This window comes from Phascolarctos cinereus, unplaced genomic scaffold (genome assembly GCF_003287225.1).
Source record: "Phascolarctos cinereus isolate Bilbo 61053 unplaced genomic scaffold, phaCin_HiC Scaffold_143;HRSCAF=712, whole genome shotgun sequence".
NCBI classification, from domain to species: domain Eukaryota; kingdom Metazoa; phylum Chordata; class Mammalia; order Diprotodontia; family Phascolarctidae; genus Phascolarctos; species Phascolarctos cinereus.
This window is the reverse complement of record NW_027555451.1, coordinates 1-18910: the sequence shown is the minus strand read 5'-3', so window position 1 is coordinate 18910 and position 18910 is coordinate 1. Positions and strand designations below refer to the sequence as shown.

The 18910-nt window shown below is 38.0% G+C and overlaps 1 pseudogene across 1 annotated transcript; it reads right to left on the bottom strand.

Moving 5' to 3' along the window:
• Positions 1-4897: 4897 nt before the first annotated feature.
• On the bottom strand, positions 4898-17952 carry LOC110204222 (calcium-activated chloride channel regulator 1-like; annotated as a pseudogene). Its single transcript, XR_013484783.1, has 5 exons — positions 17734-17952; positions 16738-17027; positions 8500-8694; positions 6364-6600; positions 4898-5511 (listed from the first exon to the last, which is right to left on the bottom strand). The product of XR_013484783.1 is annotated as a calcium-activated chloride channel regulator 1-like (transcript).
• Between the last annotated feature and the right edge of the window lie 958 nt (positions 17953-18910).

The window sequence follows — 18910 nt, the reverse complement described above, 5'->3', positions numbered from 1 at the left end:
GTCTTTATATATATAACATCATCTTCCAAACTATCTGTGTTCTCTTATTACTGCCCTTTGAACCCTCTTCCAGCAAAATAGTTTACGTTTTCATCACTATTACTCTTGTCCATATTCCAGGAAATAATGTGGAAATAACAATTGTTATATACTCAAATATTTTATTTTGGGGAGGGTATTGTGTTTCGTATCTACAATGCGATATGTTGGGATTAAAGATGTGGGAATCCCACACCCCATTTCACCAGAATGGACACACCCAGTTGGTTTGCCAAGGCAAATATTGTGCTTACAGCTGTTTGCCCTGTCTGTGACCCTGATTCCTCTCAGCAGAGGTCTGACTGGAGTTAGCCAGCACTTATAAAATTAAAAAGGAATGGCGTAGTAGAAGGAGCATGAAATTTGGAATTAGAAGTCTTGGATTTGAATTCTAGCCCCACCATTCCCTACCTGTGTGACTTTGGGCAAATTACATCAGTTTTCCTGACTTTAGTGTCCTTATAGGTGAAATATGATCTCTAAACATCTAGTCCTGGGATCCTTGAGCTGTTGTTTTTTCCCATTAGAATGTAAGGTCCTTGAGGGCATGCCATCTTTGTTGCTTATATGTGTATCCCAGCACTTAGCAGAGTAACTGGCACATAATAAGTCCTTAAAAATATTTTGCCTGTCTGGTCGTCTCTCACTCATTCTGGTTATGTCTGTCTGCTTATATATCAATCTAATCTGTCTATCATCTATCTATCTATGTGTCCATATATCTCTGTATCCATCATCTATCTAGCTATAATCTATCTATGTATCTATGTATCTATCTATCTATCTATCTATCTATCTATCTATCTATCTATCTACTTATATCTATGTATCCATCATGTATCTAGCTATGATCTACCTTTCTGTCTGTCTGTCTATCTATCTATCTCAGAATCTAGGCAGTAGGTAGCAGTGGAGGACAGGAAGATCTGAGTTCATATCCAACCTAAGGCACTTAGTAGCTATATCATCCTAAAAAGTTACTTAACCTCTCTTTGCCTCAGCTTCCTCAACTGTAAAATGGGCATAATAATCACATGAACCTCATAGGGTTATTGTGAAGATGAAATGAGGCAACATCAGTAAACTGCTTTGCAAACCTTACAGCTAAATATAAATACTAGGTATTATTACTATTATCTTTTTAATCTATCACTGTGTGCCTGTGTTTCTGCATCTGCAAAGTGAACTAGATAGAGTCAATGATCTCTAATTTCCAGCAAGTTTCTAAATCCTAAGGTTCTTTGCTCCTGAAATTTTATTTAATCAGAACATTCAAACCAATAAAGTTCAAACTCTTAGGCCTGGCATTCGTAGTTGTCTACAATTTTGGTGTCACTCTGTTTGCTATCCCTTCCTTATTACTCTTCTCTGTTCCCTCCAAAATGTACAACTCTGTCCCTCCCCTTACCTTATGCCAAGTTGTTCCTAGGCTGCTTTCAGAGGATCAAGTATGATAGCGTTTGAGCTAGAAGGGACAGCAGGGGCCATCCATCTCAATCCCCTCATTATGTAGAAAAGGAAACTTTTCACTGAGCTCAGACAGATTTAAGGGTCTTTGCTAAGGCTCCTCCAGTCTTTACCATGAAACTTGGTAGATTTGTAAGCCAGTTCCAAATCATGCAGAGTGTGATGCGTGTCCCAGTAAAGCTCCTGACATTGTTCCACCCCATCTGAGGGTCCTAAGGGACTTCGCTGTCAACAGGGCACCCTAGAAGCTCATTCTGCCCCATGTGGCCTCTTCACCCTGAAATTATACTCTTCCCCTTGTGGTCCCTTCTTTCATTGGTCAGTTCTTCTCAGAACTTTCAGCCATGTCTTCATTCATCTCCTGACGCCATGTACTACTCTCTAGACTTTTCCTACCATGTTCCTTCTCCCTTCACCTCACCCACAGCCCCTACTCAACATTTCCAATTCCTTTTATGTATTGTCTTGTCCAATAGAATGTGAGCTCCCAGAGGCCAAGGACTGTCATTCTTTCTGCTTCTATATATTTCCAGCAGTTATCACAATGCCTGGCACATAGCAGTAGGTATTTAATTAATACTTATAGACTTGACATGACTTGTGAGAAACCACTCCAATTTCTTTAAGTTTTAGCTGAGAATAACATATAGTTAATGGACGATAGTACTTTGGTAAATGTATTAGATGTCACATTATAATATACTGTTTAAGCCCAGAATTCTTTAGTTGAACTGGAGTTATAGAAGCATGGAGAAGAGTGGAAAGGATCACTGCATTGAAAATATTGTCAGAATTCTCTGTGTGCCTAGCAGACCAACAGATGCATTTCAGTTTCATAAACAGGAATTAGGACTCAGTTCAGAATTTAAAGACTTTGTCAACCCTGGTGGTCATAATATCCTCTGAAATCATCCAAAATTATTGTGGACAAATTATGGACAAAATAAAGCTTCTTTCTGATACAAATGTATCTTAACCCTTCCATAATAATAATAGTGATAATAATAGTGCAGTTTCTCTAAAATTGGGATAGGGACAAAGTCTGGACCTGTGACTTCACTGGTATAGGGAGCTCCTCAATTACGAAACAGCCTCTACTAAGGCAGGTTGGCACCTGATGTGGAGCCTATAACCTTCAAGAGTTGACCTTGCCACTGAAAGGTGCAATGACTTGCCCAGGGTCCCAGAGCCAGTATATGCCAATGTGAGATTGTAACTCAGGCTGTTCTGCCCCCAAAATCTACAAGATAATGATCACTCATTACTTGGAAAGTTCAATCCAGTCATGTGTTCCTTAGCAATCTCAACCACCTGAATGAGGACACCATCCTCATCAGTCTTACACTGTACAATCTCTGTAGTTTAATACCTTTTCATTTTAAATAGGGGTCAAAGAGAAGCTAAATTAAATTATAAAACTTCATATTATAGAATCTCATGAGAGGATATATCTATATGTTTTATAAAGTTGGGAGACAGATTTGGACTCTATTTTTAGTGTCTCTGCTGCTAACAGTCAGAATCTTATCCACACTAGGATATTGAACTGATGGGTGGTTTCAGGAAAGAGGCAATTGCCCTCTCCCTTGGACCCCTTTTGTGAGTGATGGCTCTAGGTTCTTCAGGTTATAAGCAGAATCATTGTGATGATATTTTAGAGCCAGAAGATAACTTAGAGATAAGTTCAGCTTATTATTTTTCAGTTAAGCAAATTAAAACCTAGAGAAATTCTGACTTGAGTGAGTTTCCATGGCCAGTTAAAGCTAAGTGTAGCCAAAGGGTACTGACTTCAGAACATATTAACAGTTAATTATTAATGTACACCATATGAATAGACAAGGATCTCTAGCTAAGAGACTGCTACTCAGGCAGTTTGGCCCCTAGTTTGCATCTTATAGTGTTACAGAATTGTCAGTGACTTGCCCATCACAGGATGAGGTTGTGTCATGGACAGAATATGACCCTAGATCTTCCTGACTCTGGGAGTGGCTTGTTTCACTCACAGGCCTGAGGTGGACATCCCCCTTGCTCACCAGCAGGTTTGAGGTCCATTGGTTACCCTCAACTTGCTTTAGCCCTTTTGCCAAGACAGTTTTACTGAAGTGTGGCCACAGCACATGCTACCCAGCTTCTTGAAACCATGGGTGAGAGTTGTGTGACTGATTAGACACCACAGGTGAATGAGTAGCCCTGAAAAGGTCTCAGCAAGCTCTCACAGCAGAGGTGCTAGTCCTTCTGAACACTCCACACACCCTAAGGCGATAGTCCCACTGTGGAAAGCAATCTCTCTGTCCTGGTGAGACCATAGCTGGACAATTGTGCTCTGCTGTTGGGGCTACATTTGAAGAGGGACATTGGTAAGCTGGAGCCAGTCTAGAAGAGGGTTTGAAGACGAGAGACTCTGCTATTTGAAGTTCCCATGAAAGGAATAAGAACAGTTAGCTTGGAGATGAAAATATTTAGGGTTGTACAGGACCATAGTTGTAACACTGAAAAGGACCTTAGAGTACAACCACTTTACTTCACAGATGAGTAAACTGGGGAGCAGGGGAGTGAGAACTATAGGCTAATGGTCCCACAGGTTCTCTGACTCCAAATCCAGCAGTCTTCCCACTGAGCCATGACCTTAAAGTCTCTGAGGATCTGTCACATGGAAAAAGAATTCAATGTGGCTCATTTTTCCCTGGAGGGCAGTCCTAGGAATGGCAGATGAGAGGCAGGATTTGGCTCTGCAGAAAGAGAACTTTTCTAAAAATTAGAGCTGTCCAAAAGTGACATGGCCCATCTGGGATGTTTGGGTTTTCCATCTCTAGAGTTCTTCCAGTGGAGGCTCTTAGACAACCACTGTGTGTTCCATATTCATTGAATTCATGTTCTATTGGAGGAGATTCCTGCTTGGGTAAGTGTTGTACTAAATGACATCTGTTCCAACTCTGAGATTCTGTCTTGTGGGGGTAGACTAACTTCTGTGCACAACTGTTGTTGACTAACCAAAGTGAGAAGTTACAAGTGTAGTTTCTCTAGCCTACTAGTACCATTTAATATTTTTGTTCTTTCTCTTTACATTTTAATTCTTTTGCTGTATTCCTATTGTAGTCTTTTACTTTTTATATCATTTGTTTCTGAAAATATCCCTCCCTTTGCCCTTCGTAGCAATCCATCTTTTATAATATTTTTTTTGAAGAAGAGGTAAAATAAGCAATTCAGCAAAACTAATAAGGAAAAAGACCATGTCCTATGATAGATAGAATATTATTACCTACAGTCCCCCACTTCTGCAATACAGGGAGAGAGGCATGCTTTCCTATCTTTTCTCTAGGGACAAGCTGGACTGCCATTCAAAACTGTCTTAGTTCTCATCCAAACAATAAAAACACATTTAAAAAAATGGTAAATGAGAGTAGACTTTATTTGTCAGTGGGCAGGATAGTGAATAAAAAGGTGATAATTGTCACACTTGGCTAAATAGTCCTTTCACATACACATCCAGATATTTTGTGTTACATCATCCACATGTCAATGTTTCCTTCACACCCGGCAATCAGGAATACATCTGAGAAATGTTTATAATCAAAAGGGGAATGGATGAGGTGGGACAAAGCCAGAAGAAAAACTGGATTTGTACTCCTCTCACAAAACCTGAGCTTCAGGCCTCTATACATAAGGCCCTTTACTTCGGTATCGTCACCTGCAGCTCACCCAGCCACTTCAACATTATTTTATAGATGTGACTGCCACTACAAGGGGTCTCCTCTGGAGGTATAAATACAGATACTTGTGCAATGTTGGATAATTTGGACTTCAGATTTGCTTTATCAACAGCCTGGATGGCAATGCAGATGTTGGTGCCATTTACCAGATTGATGCCTTTTGGCTCAAACACAAAGAATTCCTGGGTGCTGGCCTCCTTAGGTGTCAGGTGAGTAGTGTTCACTTGGAGAGCATCATCAAACTTATCCCGTAGGTCAAGGATATTTTCACTCATTCGTATGATGTACTCTTGGGCTAAAAGGACATGAAACTACTGATAATATTTGCATAGATTTAATAAGTAGAAAAATAACAAATATCACAGAGATCAGAAGAATGTGTTCTCCCTATCTAAGAAATCAATAGTAAGCTATAGTTATAGTCTTATCTAGCATTCCATTTAAGGTCTTGTATATGCATCCTTGACAGAGTGATAAATGTCAAGCAGGTACCTATGTAGTAGATCTCCACAGGAACAATTTTTCCTGAGAGAGGGAAATGATATTTCTTGTTAAGTTCTTTACAGATTGAGTTCTGGGTAGCTTTACTCCAAAGGGGGTAACTTAGTTCTACAGAACATTTCTATCTTATTCCTAAACCTGCCCCTCCATCTACCTTTCATTCTTCTAGGCTATACATTTCTGTCTTCTCTGATACAAACCTCAAGAGAAGCTTTCTATGAACTTTGTTGCTTTAGTAAAATATCTCATAGTATAAAAGCATGAATTTCTGGGAATAGATTTTCTTTTTAAAACCATATTTTTTAAATTGCTCTTTCTTCAAGAGGGCGTTCAAGAATGGCTAAGTGGCTGCTTGTTTGCATATGAGTTGGATTAGGTGGGCTCAGTATTCTCTTCTAGCACTAATAGTCTATGTTCCTTGTGAATATTCTCTCCTTCCTGAAATTCCTTTGAATTATTTTGTATATTAATTACATTTACTTAACTCTGTTCATGTTGGATCTCTACACCAGAACACAAGCTCCTTGAGGGCAGGGACTCTCTTTCTGCAGTGCCTACTGCACTGACTTGTACAGAGCAGACACTTGGAAATGGCTGCTTTTTGTTGTTGTTATTGTTCTAAATGATAACCAAACTTCACACTTACCTTGACCATCATCATAGTCATCTCCAGGAGCTGTCCATGTCAGATTAATTCGATTTCCTTCTATCTGAGCCTTGAGGTCAGTGATTTGAGATGGTGGGAATACATCTTGAATAGAGCCACTTGGAATATTGGTTACTATAAATGAACCTCCTGATGCTGTTCTGCTGAAAGATACTTGCTTGCCTTGAAGGTCACTGGCATTAAATTCAGGTCGTGGTGGATTCATTTTTACTTCTCCTGCATGGAAAAAGTTATTCAGGTCTTTAGGCACAATACCACTTGCTTGCTGCATTTTTTTGGGGGGGCACTTGGGGTTAAGTGACTTGCTGAGGGTCACACAGCTAGTAATGTCAGATGTTTGGTCTGAGGCCGGATTTGAACTCAGGTCCTCCTGACTTTAGGGCTGGTGCTCTATCCACTTTACTGCGAGTGCTCCATCTACTACGCTTTCATTATATATGATCATAGTGCCCCCAGCTCACCCACCTCTTTCAGTTTTTTTCTTCTCAATAACACTTTCATCCCTTGCTAAATTTAGGTATCTAGCCATGAGTCAAGTTTGTAACAAGTAAAATGAAGAAAGGAAATATCCCCCCTGTCTTTCCTGAAGACCAGGTTTACTGGAAATCACTCATTTGGAAAAACTGTGTCACCTCCTCTGCCTATCTAATTAATCCTCTACATCTTTCAGATCCTATTTCATAGTCTGCATCCTCCCAATGGCCTTCCCTGACTACTCCAGCCTCAAGTGAACTGATTTTGCTTGCCTCTGAGGCCTGTAGTATTTACTGTCTATACCAGAAACATGAAACATGCTGCCTGACTCATTGAGAAGCAGGAGGGAATAGATTTATATAGCTTGGCCATGTTGGAGAGAGCCAAGAGCCATGAGTAGACATTAGACAGGAGCAGATATAGCAATTAGAGCTATTCTAACATAGAATAGACTTTTTCAGTGGATTGCTTCATCAGCAGAGAGCTTCAAGCAGAGGATGGAGACTGTGTTATAGAGGAGACTCTTGCTCCAGGAATGGGTTGGTGTAGTAGGCCAAGGAGGTCCCTTCCAGTTCTGAATACTGTTATACTTAGCCTTAACCTTTCTACTTCTACCCAAACATTTGTGTCTGTGGGCAATACTGGAATACTTAAGGCTTACACACTGATTCTTCTTCCAGTTACAGATATGCTGAGACTGCTTTCTTGTGTTGTACTGGTCTGCTGAATTTTCTATGTAGGCCAGAGATACTGACTTACAGTAAGATGTACATGTTAGGTAGCCTCTCAATGCAGAATTGCAGAACCTCAGAGTTGCAAGGGACCCAATGGCCATATAACCCATGTTATGTGAAAAGAGTCCTCCTCTACAAGAAACCTGAGTAGTCATCCAGGTTGGACTTGAAAGTCTTTAGTGATGGGGAGCCCATCTAGTGGGGGGAAACTCTGCTTGCTGAAGTAGCTCATTTAGCTATGGAAGAGATCTAAGTGTTAGAAGATTTTACTTTCTATCAGGTAAATCTTCGTGTTGCAACTTGTACATACTGAGGTTGTTCTGCCCTCTGGGACAGATCAATCTAATCTTTCTTCCTTGAGAGATCCTTCAACTACTTGACAGATAAGTCTTTTTAGTTGGGCTAAATAGCCCCACTTCTTTCAACAAGTTTCATAATGTATGAATAATCTTTAGTTTGAGATCCAAGATGTGTGAAAGTTCAATTGGATCCCCTCTTGCCATTGACTCAATACAGTACCATATTTTTTGTTATGGGAAGTTTCCAAGGAAATAAAAAAGAATTATGAAAATAAATCAACCAATTGGAAAAAGAGATCTAAAATCTTAAGGAACAATATAATTCCTTGCAAAGTAGAAGTGGGCCAGGGGAAGTGAATGATGTTATACATCATCAGAAATAATAAAACAAAATCAAAAGAATAAAAAAATAGAAGAGAATATGAAACATCTAATTAGAAAAACAACTGATCTAGAGAAGAGGTCAAGGAGAAACAAGATATGAATTGTTAGACTACCTGAAAGTTAAATTAAAAAAAAGAATATTGATACAATATTACAAGAAATTGAAGGAAAATTACCTGAGATTCTAGAACAAGAGGGTAAAGTAGAAATAAAAAAAAATCCACCATTCACCATCTGAAAGAGATATTGGTTTCTTACCATTCTCTACCAGCCTGGTATGTATAAGGCTCCATTCACTTGGGGTCTTGACATTTGGGTGTTGTTCCTCCCAGGGCTCTCACTTTTAGCTGTATCGACCATTTGTTTTGTAGGATCTGAAATACCTTGAATAGACACCATCATTCTTGAAAGCATCAGCACTTTGTGTAGAAATAAAGGAGCTGTTAAGCATTGCCATGATAGAGGAATATATAAATTCTCAAAAATACAGTTGGACATTGGAAAATAGTATAGACTCAAAGATATATGCACTTCTAGACAAACTATATTTTTATAAACTATTTGAGAGTTTTCAAAGCTTATACAAACTTGATCTCATTGGAATCTCTCAACAACCCTGTAAGTACTATAACATTGGTGTGTTAGGTAACTTGTACTAGAGAAAGCTGATTGGTCAATTTTTAATGTTGAGCATTTATACCTTGGAAGTACCTACAAGTTGGGCCTTGGTTTATTGTTTAGTTGAATGTCTAGATTTAAGAAAACAATGGAGATTAAATTTAGAAGTGTGTTGTATGTTCTTTTTTTCCCCAGAGAGTCAGTCCTTAAAAATATACCAGCAGAGCCCAGTTGAAATATATTACTGTACCCATTGTATAAATGAGGATCCTGAAACTTAGATCAGTTAAGTGACTTTTCCAACATCAAAGAACTAGTAAGTATAAGAGGCAGGACTTGAACCCATGTCTCTTCCTTCTCTCTCAATCTCCATATCCAGTCATTTGCCAAGTCTTGTCAATTTGACCTCTATATCATCTTTTCCATCAATCTCTTTTCCTCTACTCATACAGCCCCTACCCTAATTCAGGCATTTGGATGATTATAAGAGCCGCATAATTTGTCTTCCTGCCTGCAGTCTCATCCCTCTGCAACACTCCTAAAACACAGATCTGAACATGTGACCTTACTATGCAAAAACTTCAATTACCCCGTATTACTTGTTTAGAAACCTTGTCAGTCTTTTAAATCCCTCCATAATTTAACTCTCACCTGCCTTTGTAGTGTTGTTTTCTATTACTCCCTTTCATGTGATCCCCATACCAATCAGACTGGTGGGCTAACTGTGCCCTGTGCATATCCTTCACTCTCTTACTTCTCTGCCTTTGATTAAATGATCTACTGGTCTCCCAGTTTTGGAATGTGCTTCTTCCTCAGCTCTGATTCTTGGAATCCATAGCTAACTTCAAAGCATAGCTCAGGTCCCATCTCCTCCACAAGGCGTTAATTTCCCCTATTTGTTAGTTCCTTCCCTATCCTGTTTCACACCTAAAGTACTTGGAATTTACCTTGCGTAAAATTTGCCTTTACCTATCTGTGCAGGTTATTTTCAGCCAGTTTGATTGTAAGTTCCTTGAGGGCAGGGATTGCTTACTGTTTCTTTAAACATTTCTAGCTGCTAGCAATGTGCCATACCTTAGTATCAGTTTAATAAATGTCTCTCAAATCCATACATGTTTCTTAAATGGATACCCCACATAGTGCCAAGAGGTTCTCTTCCCCAGAATGCACAGGTATTTCAAAGAGTAAAGGAGACATCATTGCTGAAGGCTGTCTACATAGCCCATTCTGTGGAGAGTATGTATTGGGGACAGAGGCAGGGTGGTGCTGATCTTTGGTAAGTGTGATATTCTTCCTCCCAGGAATCATGGAATAATTTGGGAGCCATTGCTCTGTAGTTATTTCCCTATAGTCTAATGATTTTGAATTTGCTTTTTACCAAATAACGTTTAAAGTTGTTTAATATCTGATTACAGTCTTCTCTGGGCCCCTCTTTCCTAAGCTATATGGGTTCACCTAACCCAAGTTACTACATTCCCTTGTGATCTTAGGGAGAGCCTTCATTGCTTGTGTATTCATAGATTATACACTTTCCCTAAAACTAAAAGATTCTTAGCTGTCTTTGTTTGGTTACTAGGGGGCCTGTTATGTTTCCAGGTAAACAATCTTCCTGGACCTCAAGCCTGATGCTGACATTCATTCAATTCAATTCAGTAAGCTAGAGGCACATTAACAAGAAGGAAACAGACCCTGTCCTCAAGCAGATTATATCTAGCTTGCAGACACAACTCAAACCAAGATAAGCAGTGGAAAGGTCAATACAAAGTGTGTACAAGGTAAATACCAAGCAGTTTTGTGGGGAGGAGAATAGAGAGGGAAGTAGCTTTTAGGGGAATTCAGGAGAAATCATGTGTAGGAGATGGGACCTGATTTGTGTTGTAAAGGAAGCTAGGGATTCTAAGAATCAGACGGGAGGAAGGAATAGATTCCTTACTCATAAAAGTAGAGAAAACTTTTGCACAGATCTAGAGTTCTTTTCAAAGGAAATAAAACATGTTTTTCATGGATCATGAGCTGGAAAGGACATTGGTTGGACATTGAATTCAACCCCTCATTTTACAGTTGTAGAAACTGAGACCCAGTGATATTGTGACTGCCCAAGATCATACAGCTAATACATTTCAAACATGAGTATCCAGGCAAGAGATGGAGCCAAGATGGCAGAGTAAAGGGAGGGACTCACCTGACCTCTCCTGAGACCCCTCCAAATGATGTTAAGGAATGACTCTAAACAAATTCTAGAGTGGCTGAACCCACAAAATGACAGAGTGAAACAGTTTTCCAGCTGAAGATACCTTAGAACGTTGTCAAGAAAGGTGTGTTGCAGTAGGGTGAGAGGAAAACTATCCAGTGCAGGCTGCACCAGTGAAGACCAGACTCCAGCAAAACAGGTGTAGGCCTCAGGGCAATTGATTCAGTGGCAGTGGTGGTGGTTTCCAGACTTCTCAGCCCAGAAATGGTAAAGGGATTGGACAATGGGTCAGAATGAGATTTATAGGGGTTCCTTTGCTGGCACTTGGGCAATACTCTGTTACATTGCCTGTACTTGGATCTGTGTTGCAGTCTGGAGCTTTAGTCCCAGTGTGAGGAGTAGCACTAGGAAAGACAAACAAAACTTACAGCCACTGGGGTACAGGGACCACGGTCACAGTTTCAGAATTGAAAAGACTGCTTGTGGTCCCTCAGAGACCAGAGCACAAGTGAGGAGAGTAGTAACACATCTCTCCCTAGATCATACCACCTTGGAAGTGCCAAAAACTTACAGTCCCCAGAATTACCTCTGAAAACAGCTGCACAAAAACATGACATTTGGGACAGTGTCCTCTCCACTTGGGAAACAAAACCTCACTTTAGCATAGAGTTAAAAGTCAAGAAGTTGAGTTGAAAATGAGGAGACAACGGAAAAAATTCTGACCATAGGAAGTTATTATAGTGACAAGAAAATCAAAACACACACTCAGATGACAACAAAGTAAAAATTCCTGCATCCAAAGCCTCAAAGAAAAATATGAATTGCTTGCAGAACATGAAGGGACTCAAAAAGAATTTTGAAAATCAAGTAAGAGAGGGAGAGGACAAATTGGGTTGGGAGTGATGCAAGAAAATCATGAAAAATGAGTCAACAGTTTAGTAAAGGAGGCATGAAAAAATACTGAAGAAAATAACACCTTAAAAAACAGAATAGGTGAAATGGTAAAAGAGGCAGAAAAATCTAATGAAAAGAAGAATCCTTGAAAACAGGGTTGGTCAAATGAAAAAAAGATATACAAAAATTCACTGAAGTGAAGAACTACTTTAAAAGGTTGAATTGACCAAATGGAAAAGGAGGTACAAAAACTCACTGAAGAAATAATTCCTTCAAAGTTAGAATTGAGCAAGTGGAGGCTAATGACTTTATGAGACATCAAGAAACAATCAAACAAAATCAGAAGAATTTAAAAAAAAAGGAAGAAAATGTGAAATATCTCTTTGGAAAAATAAGTTGTCTAAAAATAGATTCAGGAGAGACAATTGAAGAATTATTTGACTACCTAAAAAGGATGATGAAAAAAATGAGCGTAGACACCGTCTTTCAAGAAATTATCTAGGAAAATTGCCCTGATATTCTAGAACCAGAGGATAAAAAAGAAATTGAAAGAATCCACCAATCAACTCATGAAAGAGATCTCAAAATGAAAACTCATAGGAGCATTATAGCCAAATTCCAAACTTCCCAGATCAAGGAGAAAATACTGCAAGCAACCAGAAAGAAATAATTGAAATATCATAGAGCCACAGTCAGAATAACATAAGATGGAGCAGCTTGTATGTTAAATGAGTGGGGGGCTTGTAATTTGATATTCTAGAGGGCAAAGAGCTAGGATTACAACCAAGAATCCTACCCAGCAAAAGTGAGTATAATCCTCCAGGAGAAAAATGGATATTCAGTGAAATAGAAGACTTTCTAGCATTCCTGATTGAAATACCAAAACTGAATAGAAAATTTGATTTTCCAATACAAGATGCAAAAGAAGCATAAAAAGAAATGATGATCAGGCAGATTTATGGAAAACCTAGAAAGATTTAAATGAACTGATTCTGAGTGAAATGAGCAGAGTCAGGAGAACATTGTGCACAGTAACAACAACATCATGTGACAATCAACTATGGTAGACTTAGCCCTTCTCAGCAATACAGTGATGCATGACAATTCCAAAAGACTCATGATGGAAAATTCTATTCACATCCAGAGAAAGAACTGTGGCATCTGAATGCAGATCAAAATTTACTATTTTCACTTTTTTGTTTTTGTTTTTGTTTTCTTTCTTGTGATTGTCTCCTTTTGTTCTGATTCTTCTTTCAAACCATGAATAATGTAGAAATAGGATTAATATGGTTATACATGTGTAACCTATGCCAGATTGCTTATTGTCTTGGGGAAGGGAGAGGGAAGAGAGTGAGGGAGAAAAATTTGGAACTCAAAATCTTATAAAAATGAATATTAAGAACTATCTTTACATATAACTGGAAAAAGTACTATTAAGTGGAGGAATAGTAGAAATGATGAGCAGGATGCTCTTTGAAAAACATGGAAAGACTTCCATAAACTGACCTGCTTTAACTTACGTGAACAAGAGCAGAATGTTCTTTAAAAAATGTGGAAAGACTTACATGAACTGATGCAAAGTGAAACATGCAGAACCAGGAGAACATTGTATACAGTAATGATATTGTATGATAATCTATTATGAATAACGTAGCTATTCTCGGCAGCAGTGATCCAAGACAATTCTGTAGGACTTATGATGAAAAGTGCTGTCTCTCTCCAGAGAAAGAACTGATAGATCCTGAATGCAGATCAAAGATACTTTTTCTTTAGTTTCTCTATTTTTATTGTTTTTTTTAGGCTGCATTTTGTTTCACAGAATGACTTACATGAAAATGTGTTTTGTGACTACACATATATAATCTATGTCAAACTGCTTGCCTTCTCAATAAGGGGGGGGGAAGAGAAAGTGGAGGAGAATTTGGAATTCAGAATAAAAAAAGACTAATAAAATTGTTTTTTACATGTAATTGGAAAAAAATAAAATATTGAACAAGTAAAAAAGGGAGTGTAATTTTTCACTTTATTTTATTTTGTTAAAGTTTCTCAAATATATTTCTCAAATATAAAAGTTATGAGCCTGACTCTTCCCTTTCAGCCAGGAAAAGGTATTAATGACCTCCTGCCAAGAATGTTGATGAACACTGATGCAAACATTATAAAGTAAAAACTAGCAAAGAGATTACAACAATATATCCCAACGACCATATACTATGACCAGATGGGATTTATACTTGGAATGCAGAGCTTGTTCAATATTAGGAAAACTGTCAGCATAACTAACTATATCAATAAGTAAAACAACAAAAATCATATTGTTATCTTAATTGATAAAGAAAAAGCTTTTTGCAAAATATACTACTTATTCCTATTGAAAGCACAGAAAATTATAGGAAAAAATGGAACTAAGTAGCATTGATGTAAAACCATCAATAAGTATATGTAATTGGGATAAGCTGGTAGGCTTCCCAATAAAATTAGGAGTGAAGTAAGGATGCCCATTATCATGGCTATTATTCAATATAGAACTAGAAATGCTAGCTATAGCAATAAGTAAAGAAAAAGAAATGAAAGAAATTAGAATATCAAATGAGGAAAAAAATGATCACTCTTTGCAGGTGATATGGTAGTATACTTAGAGAATCTTACAGAACCAACTAAAAATGTTGAAATAATTAACCACTTCAGCACCGTTGCAGGATGGTAAATAAACTCCTATTAATCATCAGAATTTCTACATATTACCAACAAAGTCTAGCAGCAAGATATAGAAAGAGAAATTCCATTTAAAATAACTGCAGATAATATAAAATGCTTGGGAGTCTACCTACTAAGAGAAACTCAGGAACTATATGAACATAATTGCAGAACATTTTCCACACAAATAAAATCAGAACTAAACAATTAGAGAAATACTAATTGCTCATGGATAGGCCAAGCCAATGTAACAAAAATGACATTTCTACCTAAATTAATTTACTTATTCAGTGCCGTACTAAACAACCAAAAGTTATTTTATAGTATTAGAAAAAATAGTAACAAAATTTATCTAGAAGGAGAAAAGGTCAAGAATATCAAGGAAATCAATGAGAAAAATGTGAAGGAAGGTGACCTTACTGTACTCTGTCTCAAATCATATTACTAAGTGGTAATCATCAAAATGATCTAGTACTAGCCAAGAAATAGAGTGGTGGAGCAGTGGAATAGATTAGGCACAGAAGACACAGTGGTAAATGACCATACTAATCTAGTGTTTGATTAACCCCAAATACCCCAGTTTCTGGGACAAGAATGCACTATTTGACAAAAATTACTGGGGAAAGTGGAAAACCATTTGGCAGAAATAAGGTGTAGGCCAGCATCTTATACCACATACCAAGATAAGGTCAAATGGGTACATGATTTAGCTATAAAGGGTGATATCACATAAGCAGATTAGGAGAGCGTGCAAAATTTTATGTGTCAGATCTATGGATAAGGGAAGAATTTATGAGTAAACAAGTGATAGAGAAGATCAAGAGAATTTTAAGGTGTAGAATTTTGATTAAATAAAATTAAGACATTTTGCGTAAAGAAAATCAGTGCAGCCAAGATTAGAAGGTAAATAGAATATTGGGGAAAATTTTTTTAAAGAAAGTAACTCTGATAAAGGCCTCTTTTGTCAAATATATAGAGAATTGAGTCAAATTTATAAGAATATGAGTTATTCCCCCATTGGTAAATAGTCAATGGATATGAATGAACAATTTTCAGATGAAGAAATTAAAGTTATACATAGTCATATGAGGAAATGCTTTAAATCATTATTGATTAGAGAAATGCAAATTAAAACAACTTTGAAGTACCACTTCAGACCTATCAGATTGATTAATATGACAAAAAAGGAAAATGATAAATGTTGAAGAGCATGTGAGAAAATTGGGACACTGATGCATTGTTGGTGGCGTGGTCCACTGATCCAACCATTCTGGAGAGAAATTTGGAACTATGCCCAAAGGGCAATCAAACTGCATACCCTTTGATCCATCAAATACCATTAGTAGGTCTGTATCCCAAAAAGATCATAAAAAAGGGAAAATGACCTACATGTACAAAAATATTTGTAGCAGTTCTTTTTGTGGTGGCAAAAGTTGGAAATTGAGAGGATCCTCATCAATTGAGGAATGGCTGAACTAGTTCTGATATATGAATATAATGGTATACTATTGTGCTATAAAAATGATGGGAAGTCAGATGTCAGAAAAACCTAAGAAGAAATATATGAACAGATACAAAATGAAATGAACAGAAATAGAAGAACATTGTACAGAGTAACAGCAACATTTTGTGATCAATTATGATTGACTTAGCAGCTGTTCTTCTTAGTGATACAAGGATCCAAGACAATTCTAAAGGACTCATGATGGCAAATGCTATCCACATCCAGACAAGGAACTGATGGAGTCTGAATGCAAAGCAAAGCATACTATCTTCATTTTTTTCCTTTTGCTAATAATAATTTATTTTTTGCAAACTGTTTCCTCTTTCACAACATGACCAATATGGAAATATGTTTCATGTGATTGCACATATATAGTAGATATCAAATAACTTATCATCGTCAGGAGGGTGCATGGTAGGTAAGGAGGGAGGGAGAGAATTTGGAGCTCAAAGTATTATAAAAATGAATATTAAAAATTGTCTTTATATGTAATTGGAAAAAATAAAATACTATTAAAAAGAAAAAAAAATTGTAATTCTTTCTTAAAAGAGAAAGAACTCTAAGGTTTTTATAGGTTATCAGTTACCTGCACCATTATCCAGAAGTTCCAGAGTCTCTGTTGTTCCATCAGCTGATTCAATGAGGGCTGTCACATTGGCTCCTACAATAGGCAGGGATCCTTGGCGAACTTCTGCATAAACAACCATTGGACTAGGGAAGGTGCTGGTGTCTTTATTCATTTTACAATCCAGTGTAATAGGGGTTACATTAGGATTTGAAGCACGAGAGGTCACTGTCAGAGTCAGGGTCTGTGCATTTGACATAAGGCTGTAAGTCCAAATTCCATCCTAAAATATCCAGTGGAAATTCAGTAAAGCAAAACAGTGTTAAGACCTGCCTTACCTGCCTTCTCTGTTATCCATATCTATCTTAACGTCTTATCTGACTCATACAAGAAAATTTCAAGAAATCTGCTATAGAGTTTGTATGACTGCTTCTTTATCAGCTGTGACAGTCATTTCAAACCATTCCTCCCTATGAGTGCTGCAACTGGACTAGAGCTTTCCCCGGGGTATGCTTAATACTCATTAGTATTGAAACCTTTGCTATGAAAAATGTGACTTAAAAGATTTGACCCTGCTATAGTCTTTTCTCCACAGAAACAAGGGTACGATTTTGGAGGTCATGACACATGTGTTCTGAAGTTCTGGATGGGGAAATGGGGTGTCTTAAGTATGTTTACAGCAATCAGAAAAGGTTCCATAACTTCCTGGCCTGCCCTCCTAACCTCCCTTTTTTTCTAGCCCAGATTTTGCCTTCCTGATACTCCTTATAACAGTTCCTTTGTTGCTACAGTATAATTTTTTGAAGTATTTGCATATTGTGGTCAATTCATCACATCTTAAGAGAACATGTGGAGTTAGAGTGTAGTTTTTTTTAGTAAAAAAATACTTCTTGTCACTCAAGAATACTTGCAAAGTTATGATACTGATATTAAAGTCTTGGCTCCTTTTTCTGAAAATCTTAAGAAAACACAGAGAAAAAGCTCCTCACCTTAGCAGTGTTTGGTATTTTGAGGTATGCCATTTTGGAATTTGCATCCACAGAAAAAGTATCATAGATTTTCCCCCTGGGGTCTGAGACAAACATTTGGGGTTGTTGTGCTGTCCACGTGACAAGAAATAGTGTGTCATTGCCTACTGTGCTGTCAACAGTAACTGTGCCATTCATCCATTCCCCATCCTTCAGAGTGGCTCCCTTACTCTCAAGCTGTTAAGAAAACAAAACATTTAGTGAGTGGGTAAAGGAATAAGTCATCCACAAGTCATATCATGCCAATGGGCAAAAGATTATAAATTGCAGAGAAGGAATCAGCATGCATTGGTAGAGGGAGTTTCCTTACCTAGAGGTTCCCTCTAACAATTAAATTAGAGGCCCCTTCCCTATCCCCCTGGTTAAGCATGGGTTAGGGGATAAGATGGTCAAGAAAGGAGACAGGTGTCATGGTTATACAAATGTACGTGAATGATATTCCTGGCAGAAAGGACGTGAAAGGCAGGGCTTGAATGAGATCCCTCAGTTTTAGTCTGAGGTAATATTCAAGTTTTACACATTCAACTCTCCCTCCCTTCTGTTTCCTACTCAGTTTCCCTCCTAAATAAAATTCAGTGCAAATGGAAGCTAATCTCAGAGTGATGGCATGAGCAGATAAAGAATCCAGATTTCTTTCCACTGAACCACCCTGCCTTATTGGTCTGGCCTGGCCTGGTCCTGTTTTCCTTTTATTCTTCCCAATTACCTCACTCTCCCAGTTACCACAGAGGTTCCTCCAAACTTTTTCATCTCTCCTTAAACCTCCCATGGCTCCCTCTCCCTCACTCTCTAATCTCAAAAGCTTACCTCACATCTCAGTGAAAAAAATTGATATTTTCTGAGAGTTCCTTTTTTCCTAATCTTCCTTTTCATTTCATGTCTCCCATATGCCTTCTACCACTATCTCTTTCACTCCTGTCTACATGAAGAGGGCGCCCTTCTCTTTACCAGGCAAAACCCTGTCCATGCATGAGAAATCCATTTCTGTCCTGTCTTCTTCAGCAGTTTGTCCCTTCCATCATTCTCACACTCATTCATCTTCAATCTCCTTGTCTCATTGGCTCCTTCTCTACTACAAACATACCCATGTCTCCTCCATTCTCAGAAATCTTCATCTGATCTCTCTGTCCCCACGAGC